Below are 10,203 nucleotides of genomic sequence, written 5' to 3'. Positions count from 1 at the left end.
TCCCATCTTTCTCTCTCTGTCATTTGCAGGGGTCAGAGACGGCAGAGTGAGGTACCTCTCTGCTCGCAGGCTCAAACTGTTGATTCATAAAAGGGACTCAGAGCCGAGGCCTGAACAAGAGCCAGGGGCCAGTGTTAGTAAACTGTGGAGAGACCAAGGGAAGTACCTCATCCGACACACACACTCACAGCTGAGGGTTTACACTGTGCGACGACCAAGAGAAGCATCTCGTCTGCATTGCTCACACACACACACACACACACACACACATACACACACATACACTGAGGAGCCACAAGCATTGGTGGTAAACACTCCTGCCTCTCACAAGATGCTCTGTAAATATTTACAGCTCGGCAGGCGTTGAAGAGACACATGGTGGACCGAGCAGCGCCGGCCGAACGTGACCGGCCCACTCCCTCCGCCCAAGCACATCTCCACCCCTCTGACCATCACCGGACTTCAAATCCACTGGCCAAACAACATTACCTTATTCAGCATCTGCGCGCTGTGGCTTATCTTGGCTTACCTTGTGGCAGCTGGGGAGGTCACCTCAGCGGAGCGTGGGGGCCGGAGGCTGCTTCCTGAAAATAAAGAGAAGATTATGTTTTTACCTGCTCACAATGAGAGAGGCAGTGGTGAACTGAGCGCTAAGGTAAACTGCGACCTCCTGTCAGTGGTCAAACTGAGGTGAAGGTGATATATGAAATGAAGTTATATCAGAAATATTTGTACAGGGCTAAAAAAAAAAAAAAAAAAGGGGGTAATTTAAGATATTCTCACATGGTACTTTTCACTCACAAAAGCACATCTTGTACCCAAATATTGCAAAGTACAACAAACAACTTCCCTTTACATTCATATTTTACATTAATATAACTTCATTTTACCACTGACAATTAGAGATTAGATTAGAGAATAAAAATATGGTGACATTTTTTTTTACTTCACATCACTGTACAGTCCACATGAGAGTTCACAGCATTAACTGTAAAACCAGATATCGTTCTTATACATCCCCCGACTGTAATTTTCTCTTGTGAATTAAACTTAAATCAAGACTGGTAGCTATTGCTAAACAGCAGCCACTGTAGCCACAAGTGGCAATTACAGGATAAAAATAGTTGAATTTCACATGATTCCCTTGAATCAGTTGTTTAAAACCATAGACTGTATAAAATTGGACACAGCCACTGTGACGTCACCCCTTGGTTTGTGGGCTTCTGTTTTGAAGCCTCAAGTTTGGCATTTTGGTTGTCGCCATCTTGGATGTTTGGATCCACAAGTGACCCAAGGCAGCCGTGTTTGGATGAGAGGGTGGAGCCGGGGAGGAGGGAGGGGTGAATCTGTCCAATTAGCTTAGGAGACACCTCGCATACGGCCAGTCACTAAAAACACACCTCTACCTTTCAAATCCATGAACTACTTTATAAACGCTGTGTTTGTGTCCAAGCAGGCCACTAATATGACTATCGGGAAATGAAAACATCCGTTAATATTTCATCGGAGTGTTTTTCATCGGCAGAACCTGTATAAATGTGAATTTCAATGTAAATATCTATTTATCTGTTTTCTTTTTTTCTATATTTATGTTGCACCAAACCACCAGAACAAATTCCTCGTATTGTGTTAACTATACCTGGCAATAAATCTTTTCTGATTCTGATTCTGATTTAGTGATTTTGATAGTGAAACGCACTTTTCACCATTTCTCTAACAGGATGCGTTGGTTTTACCAGTGAAGAATTATCCTACTCAAAAGTGTTTTTTGAAGTAAAACTGCTACTATAAAAAACTAAAAACACTTTACAGTAAAAGTCCTGCATTCATTTATTTATTTACCTTAAGTCAGAACAAAGTACACACACACAATGCAATAATGTTCTTTTTCTCACTGTACATCTTCATTAATTCAATAAACACAAAAATAAAGGAGAAAAAAAGATTTCTTTTCATTTTTTGGCCAGTAAGGGACCAGTAAGACTCTGATCTACCGGGGGGGCACTGATGCACGCATGTATACTCCTGTTAGGTTTAACACATCTAAACACATACAGTGCTGTGAAAAAGTATTTGCCCCCTTCCTGATTTCTTACTTTTTTGCATGTGTGTCCGGTGTTTCCTCTAGGATTTTTTTCAGCAGCGGGGGCAGGCTCTCCGGGGAGCCGTGGCGGCGTAAACAAATGACGCTTTTTAAAGGCTGAATGTAAAAATAAAAATAATAACAAAAATTCAACAATAAAATAATAAAAACAATAAATAATAATTTCTTGATGGGGCTGTAATCAGTGGCAAAGTTTGCACCCAGGCTCAGAACAATGGATTTTTCTTGGTTTTTTGTAGAACAGCTCTAAGGCTCTGTTGTACGGAAATTCCCCAAGAGGTGGCCCGTTGATGCTCAGCAGCATACATGCTGCAAGGTGATCCCCCTGCAGCCTGTTTCTCAAGTCAGTCTTCACCTACAAATAGAAACAATAATTTTTATTTATTTTTTTTATTTTTTTCAACCCATTTAGGGTCCCAGCCTGATAGCCTGTGTTTCCCTTTATGTTTTTCTCCTCTCCTCTCATCTCTCTCTCCTGCACCATCACTTTGCTCTCCTGCTCCTTCACTCGGCACTCCCCCTCCTGCACTCTGCTCTCCTTCACTTTGTTCCACTGCTCCTCCCTGTCTGTTACTTGTCTTATACCATTACATAAAACATTAACGTTAGATAATTTACACTCACGTCACATTTGATTACAAGTGTGAACATAATTTTTTACCTAACCATCATAATTTGAGTCAGTAAAAAGGCTAATGATACCTGACTAGCGCCATCCTCATCAGGTGTCTTTCTCTTCTTTGAAAAATATTTGAACAAGCTCATCTGAAAATGCAGTCAGCAGTTACATCATGACGTGTATATCGCTTAATGCTATCAATTAGTTTACTCACGTTAGCGACACTGAGTTGAGTTGGCACCGGGCCCAATTAACTTAAGCTACGTAACCTTAGCTGGCCATCACTAATAAAATCTATTTTAAGTTTTCTTAAGCTAATAAGTCTACCTTTTCTCCGGTAAGTTGCACGCTATTTTCAAGCCGACACTCCTCTGACTCTCCGACCTGATGCCTGGATGCGAGTAGCTAATTAACGTCGGCACCAGTTAGTTCTGTTGGGGGGTGGGAGGGGGCGGTGGTATCTACCCCAAAGAGTAGATATGGAGCAAGATAGTTATCTGCCTCAGCACTCGTGACACCCAACGCAGTGCAGGACTGTGCTGTGATGCGGCGGTGGTGTATTTGCAATTAAAAAAAAAAAAAACAAACAACCAAAAAAAAAAAAAACGACATTTGAAGGAGCAGCGGGTAGGATTTAGGAGTGGCGGGCCGCCACTCCTAAATGAGTGTAGAGGAAACACTGGTGTCGCATTCAACTGTTTCAGATCATCAAACAAATTTAAATATTAAACTAAGATAAACCAAGTAAACATAAAATGCAGTATTTCTGTAATGATTTTATTTAAGAGAAAAATACTATCCAAACTCACATGATCCTGTGTGAAAAAGTAATTGCCCCCCTTGTTAAATGATGAGGTAATTGTGATTAATCATATTATTGTGGAAAGCTGAGTTCAATTTCATAGCCACACCCCAGTCTGAATGCTGCCAGACTTTTAAAATCAAGAGATCACTTAAATAGAACCTGTCTGACAGGGTGAAGTCGGCCATATTGAACCCAAGACATCATGCTGTGATCCAAAGAAATTCAGGAGCAGATCAGAAGAAAAGTAACTGACATGTCTCAGTCTGAAAAAGGTTACAAAGCCCTTTCTAAAAACCAAACCAAGCCATTCAGAAGGTTTTGGAGTGGCCTAGTCAAAGTCCAGACCAGAACCCAATTGAGATGCTGTGGCATGACCTTAAAAAGGCGGTTCATGCTCGGAAACCCTCCAAGTGTGGCTGATTTAAAACAATTCTGCAAAGAAGAGTGGGCCAAAATTCCTCCACAGCGATGTGAAAGACTCATTGCCAGTTATCGCAAATGCTTGACTGCAGTTGTTGCTGCTGAGGGTGGTTAAATCAGTTATTAGGTGTAAGGGGGCAATTACTTTTTCACATGGGCCATGTAGGTTCAGATGGCTTTTTTTCCCTTAATAAATAAAATTGGCACTTAAAACTGCATTTTGTGTTTACTTGTGAGTTATCTTATAAACTTATAAGGTTTGCTTGATCTGAAATGACTAAGAGTGACAAAGGTGAAAAAAAAGTAAGAAATCAGTAAGGGGGCAAATACTTTTTCACTGCACTGTACACATCTAGATTCACCTGCATATCCACCTGTATACAATCCACAAACCACCTCAACCCTACTACAATTTTTGTTCTTTCTCACATCACACACTTAAAAAAAAACTTTAACTACATATAGGTGCAAGTTTAGTTTGAAATCACTTTACCAAAAATATATGTACTTGACCGAAAACAACAAACTTCTGAATAATTTATTAACATGATGAACTTCTTACACTTTCAGTTCACCTGACCAAGCTCCATTAACACACTCTATCTCTAACTCTAACTCTTTCTATGTGACCACTTTCGCAAAAAATAAATACATAATAATTCACTCAATTTCCAAAGATTGACCCTCTGAATAAAAGTTGAAGCCTGCTATCATACTGCCACAAGCACACTGAATAAAAGTCACTGCATCTGAAATAGAGCTTAAAAAGGCCAAAGAAGAGTCCTGGCTTAGAATATAATGGCCTAAAAAGATCACTGCTTCCCCTGCTAGTGCAAGCTAACATGGTAAAACACACATGCACAACAACAATGTGTCCGTAAGCTCACCTGGTAGAGCAGGCGCTCCCTGTACAGGGGCAGCTGATTCCACCTGTGGCTCTTTGCTGCATGTCATCCCCTCTCTCCCCCAATTTCACACTTGTGGTGTCCTATAAAATAATAAAGGCAAAAGCCAAAAATATAGTCATTAAAAAAAACAACACATATGCAACATTTGTTTTTACTCATAAATCCATGTTACCTGAAGTATGAAGGGAAAGATTTGGGGAAAGATGGAGGTCAGAGGAGAAACGTTGGGGAAAGGCTGTAGGTAGATTTCCAGCTGCACACTGCCAACAGTCCAACACTGCGATCTGGCTGTCGGCAACAGTTCAGAGCAAGTTGCAGCTGGCTCGAGACATCGTCACCTCACAGGGTCCAAGCAGAGTTTCACGGTCTTCTCTGTGTAATGAATACAAAAAATAATCGTTTAAAATAATAGTTTTATTTTCTTGTCCCTAAGAAGGTTTGGGTCAGGACAAGGGCCACAGCAGACATTTTTTAGCCACCTAAAAATTCAGTATAAATCAAAGTGTACACTTTATTTGAATATTTGCTCTTATTTACCTTACACAACAGCTGATGTAGGCAGCAGTACACCAGCAACTCCACCATTCAGTGAAGTAAAATGGTGATGTTTTTCTCAAAGGAGTCTGGTGTTTTTGACATAATGATGGCTTTAAATCACCATCAGTAAACACTGTCATATGGCAAGGTAACGCAGTGAAAATATTATTGGGGGCCTTAAGTGGGCCTTTTTTAGGTGGCTTAAAACTAATCAATGGAGGCAGAGTTTGCTCAAGGCTGTTTGATTTTATGTACATGAGGCAGCAGTTTTCTACCTAAAAGTTATTGTAAATAAACATTGTATTCTGGATGTATTGCTGCGTTCAAATGGAACTTGTGAGCTCATAGTTACAACACTGGAAGCCTTGTACATGACATGTTTGCTTTTTAAGCTTTTTTTTAAGCGGTTAAGTCTACTGTCCACGTCTAGAGACCACCGAGGCTCGCATTTTAGCATTAAATGCAACCCGTCTTCTTTGTAGCTTTCTATGTTGTTCCCACTTTACCACCTCAAAGCACATGAACACAACAAAGTCGGAGGAACAACTTTCCAACAGGGAAACTACAACCTTCCTACATCACATAAATGCAGCGTCAGAGGAAAAAGTCGAGGCTATTGGGAATGTCAGCATTTTCCTCAGACATATTGTGAAATTGCAAAGGACAACTCTATATAACTAAAGTAACAATATATTAACTTAGCATCGACATAAAAAATAAGAGTTTATGACCAGCGCGATGTCTGAAAACTTGACACAACTCATGGACTTGGAGCTTTCCGAAAATGTCAACTTACCAGGTCGCAAATACCACTTGAACTCGGTAAACAAGACCCCAAGTGAACACCGTCACTCCACTGCTATCATTAGCATGATAGCACAAATTCACTAGAATGCTATTCGTGATTAGCGTCCTAGCATGCTAGCGCGCTAACCGCGATTAGCATAATAACCTTTACAAACTAAATATAAGTACAATATCAAAAATGTTCTCACGCCTTACCTTCTGTAGATAACAATACGTCGTCAAACAGGTGGTATGTTCTCTAGCTGAAAGTATGGGCATTAATTCTCTGCTAACATAAACTGTTTTTACATAGTTAGCTGTGTCTGCTATAAATGAGGCTAATGAGGCTGTAGCTCAGTAGGTGGTGCTAACTATAGCTTGTCTTAAATACCTGTTTATATTTTCTCTAAAACGTGTTTTATTTGTGTAATTTTGAATTTCATAGGGTGTTTTCCTGTTATGTAATATTAATTAATTTATATGGTCATTAAAAATAGGTGGTGGAGGGGGGCCATTTTTCTAATAATTTTGAGTTTTGGGGGAGTTTTGAATTTTACAGGTTTGGGTTAATTTTCTATTCTCTAATTTAGAGGTGTTTTGGGGTGTGTTTGTTGGGGGGGAGGTCTATTTCTTAAATAATTTTAATTTGTGTTTTTTTTCTTTTTATAATTTAAAGTTGATCTTTTTTGGGGGGGTAGAATTTTGAGAGCATATGAGTGTTTTCTATTTTTTCTAATAATTTTTCTGTTTTTTTGACTTATTTTTATTTAAGTAACACTTTCAATGCAGAGCTTTGACTTGTAACAAAGTAGTTTCACAGGCTGATATAAGTACTTTTACTGGATCTAAATACTTCACCACTGCATTTGAATTCATGCTAAATAAACACATGAATAAATGTGCCTATCAGATGGCTATGAAATAAATCTTTAGAGTTATTGTACTGACAATGGATCAAGTGCAAAACTAGAGAACATGACAGTACACCACTTCACTACAGTAAGAGAACACTAGAGGCCTCTCATAATAATAGAAATAGCTTGGGTTTTCATGGTGCCTCTCACGAGACTCAAGGACACTTAACATAGAAGAGTAAACAACAAAAAAGGGACAGTCACAGGACAGTACCCTGGAAACCAAATACTGATTTATATAACTTGATTATTACAGTAATAAAATGAGAAATACAGCTTCTAAATCAACATTACAATCATTTAAAATTCAGTGCTGCTTGTTTTCTAACATTGCCAAAATATACATGTTGAAAAAGGGCGCCTGGCCTAAAACATCTGTGTGGCTTAATTAAAAATTCAAATCAGAGTGCTGTGCAGAATAGTATCACATGCAGTTGATAATCCAAGATAAGCATACAGAAGGGACATTTAAGGGTTTTTCTCTGATTTATGACACCAGTGACTCAGGGAAACCAGAGGGCTCTTTTGGGGGTTGTCCCTGCTTAACTGGGAGGTGTTTTGCTTTCTCTTTGATTATAAGTAGCAATTATACCTCATTCAAGATTTCACTTAAATCTCTGTAATCTACATTACAACTAAATTAACAAAACACAACCGGGGGGAAAATTAGATCTCTAATTAGGGACACGAAAATGATTAATAACCTCTGCTTCTATTTGGCAAAACGCCACCCATCTGGCACCCATGTAGGCTGAAACAAAGTCTAAAAAGCATGTGCTGTTACTACTTGACCCCAGGTCTGGGCTTAGCATGCCAAAACAATACCAGGACGAGCCGAGCTTCCCAGTGCAGCAGTGGAACACAAATAGTAACTTCTAGAAGTCGCCACTACAGAGGAGAAGGGAAACTGAAGGAGGAGGAAAAACAGCAGGACGAAGAAGAGGTGGAAATGGGTGGTGGCCAGGAAGTGGGACTCTTCCTGCCCTAATCACAAGTCAGAGAGTGTTTCCTTTCATTGTAGGAGCTCTAGATCCATTAACCAGCGAGACTGCACACACACACACATGCACACAGGAACACCACATACACATCCTTATATTGAAATGTTTTATAGACGCATTTTTAGACATATATATATATATATATATATATATATATATATTACGTTAGTACAATCAAACATTTTGTTGATTGACACACTGAGCCGCACACTCATATTCCCACACAGACTGAGTCACAGGTACGCGATCCTACTTGGCAGGGCCCGGCTCATTGTGCAGCCTTTTGGCTCTGCTCTGATAAACACTTCATTATGAAACCCTGAGGACACAGTAAATATTTGCCGGGGCCCTTATCAGGCTGCCTTATCTTGGCGTGAACTCCAGGCACCACATGACTCCTGGGCCCTTTATTTTCTTAATGCCTTTGCCACCGCTGATAACTTCACAGAATAGCCTGCAGAAAACAGTTCCTCTTTTGAAAGGTCCCTGGAAATCGCAGCACCACAACACTAAAATGGATTTGGTCTAGACATGACTGAATATGACTGATCACAGCAGGGGACAGCCGCGTTCTTGCCCCGCTTCAGGCACCATCGTCCCTGTTTTACCTGCTCCAGCGACTGATAGTAGAAACACATTTACAGCTGCGGAGTTAATCAGTTATGGGTTAATGTCTGGTGTTCAGTTCCCAGACTGATACATCCATCTCAGCCCGTCTGACCTCAGCTCAGAGAAAAACGATATCACTCACAATAACAGCTTTCTGATGGATCGCTGTGGAAGATTCATTAGTGAAGCCACATGTCAGGTCATTCAGATGGGATTGACGTACATTGATTTGTCACGCCGGTGAGCAATCGCTCCAGCTGTAAGCCTTTATCACACTCGCCTAGTCTTCATCATACACCCTTAATCTCTGCGGTGGAAAGTACATTTACTCAAGTATCGTACCTGAGTATTGCTCCTCTCAAAAAAGAAGTTGGAGCCTTTTGTTACCATCTGCTAGGAGACATTTCCCCTCTTCAGATGCAGTCGTTTAAATAACCATTTGATACTGAAAATAATCCAATAATTAACACAAAAGAAAAAAATAGGAGAAAATTCCAAAAGGTACATGACGAATTTTGTGAACATTAAGTGTTGTTTTCGTGTTACCTACCCCATTAATCCTCTTATGACCCCTTGTAGGGGTTAGTCAACAAAGTATGTCGGTCAAGAACGACTACTTTTACTTTTGATACTTTAAGTACATTTTGCTGACAATACCAATGTAATCCTACTTAAGGCGGATTTCGAATGTAGGACTTTTACTTGTAATACAGTAATATTTACATCATAGTGTTGGTACTTGTACTTCCTCTTCCAACCTAAGCTAATCTTCTTATGTACTTCAAGTGGCTGCCCCCTGAGGATGGGGGTGTTTTGTGAGTGCCAGTGTACATTATGACAGTCAAAGGGATAGCACACAACATATTTAAGGATTAAAATCTTATCATGATGTCAAGTATCCACACGGACTTGCAGCCTGACATGTTAGACTGACTTTCCTGTGGATCTGGGCTCCTATACATTTTCCATTTTAAAATTCCAGACCTCGTTCCTCAGATGGTGCAGACGTGTCTCTCATTGCCCTCTGTTTATAGCAGAACATTACAGATTATGTAATATTATATACAGTTTATCCAAGGCTATCACTTTCTTGTGGTGCTGTTGCCTTTTTATGTTTTTAATGAGCTTTCAGGATCAGATGTGTTTTGCATCAGAGCCCACCTACAGTTCACTTCTCCCTTTGTTTGACAGGAGATGGGATTTGGGGTCACGCCTTTCTCTGGAAACTAACAGGTCAGTGCTTCTACTGTATACTTAGGACCAGGGGCCAGAATCTTGCGGCACAAGGCCCCCTGAAGTGTATAAGCCAGGTAGTGGGAGACAGCTGGAGCTCTACTATGTCTGGGACACACTCTGTCCCTCCTGTCTCCAGGTTTTTCCACTAGTACCCCTTTTCCACTAAATTAGCCCTGATTCTTGAACCACTTCTGTTGAGGATTCTTGGACCTCACTTAGTTGCCAAAGTTCCCATTTCAGGTTTAGTTCCAACTGAAAAAAAAC

This window comes from Plectropomus leopardus, chromosome 13 (genome assembly GCF_026936395.1).
Source record: "Plectropomus leopardus strain MGB_pleo_1.0 chromosome 13, ASM2693639v1, whole genome shotgun sequence".
NCBI classification, from domain to species: Eukaryota; Metazoa; Chordata; class Actinopteri; order Perciformes; family Serranidae; genus Plectropomus; species Plectropomus leopardus.
Note: the sequence above shows the minus strand (reverse complement) of the source record.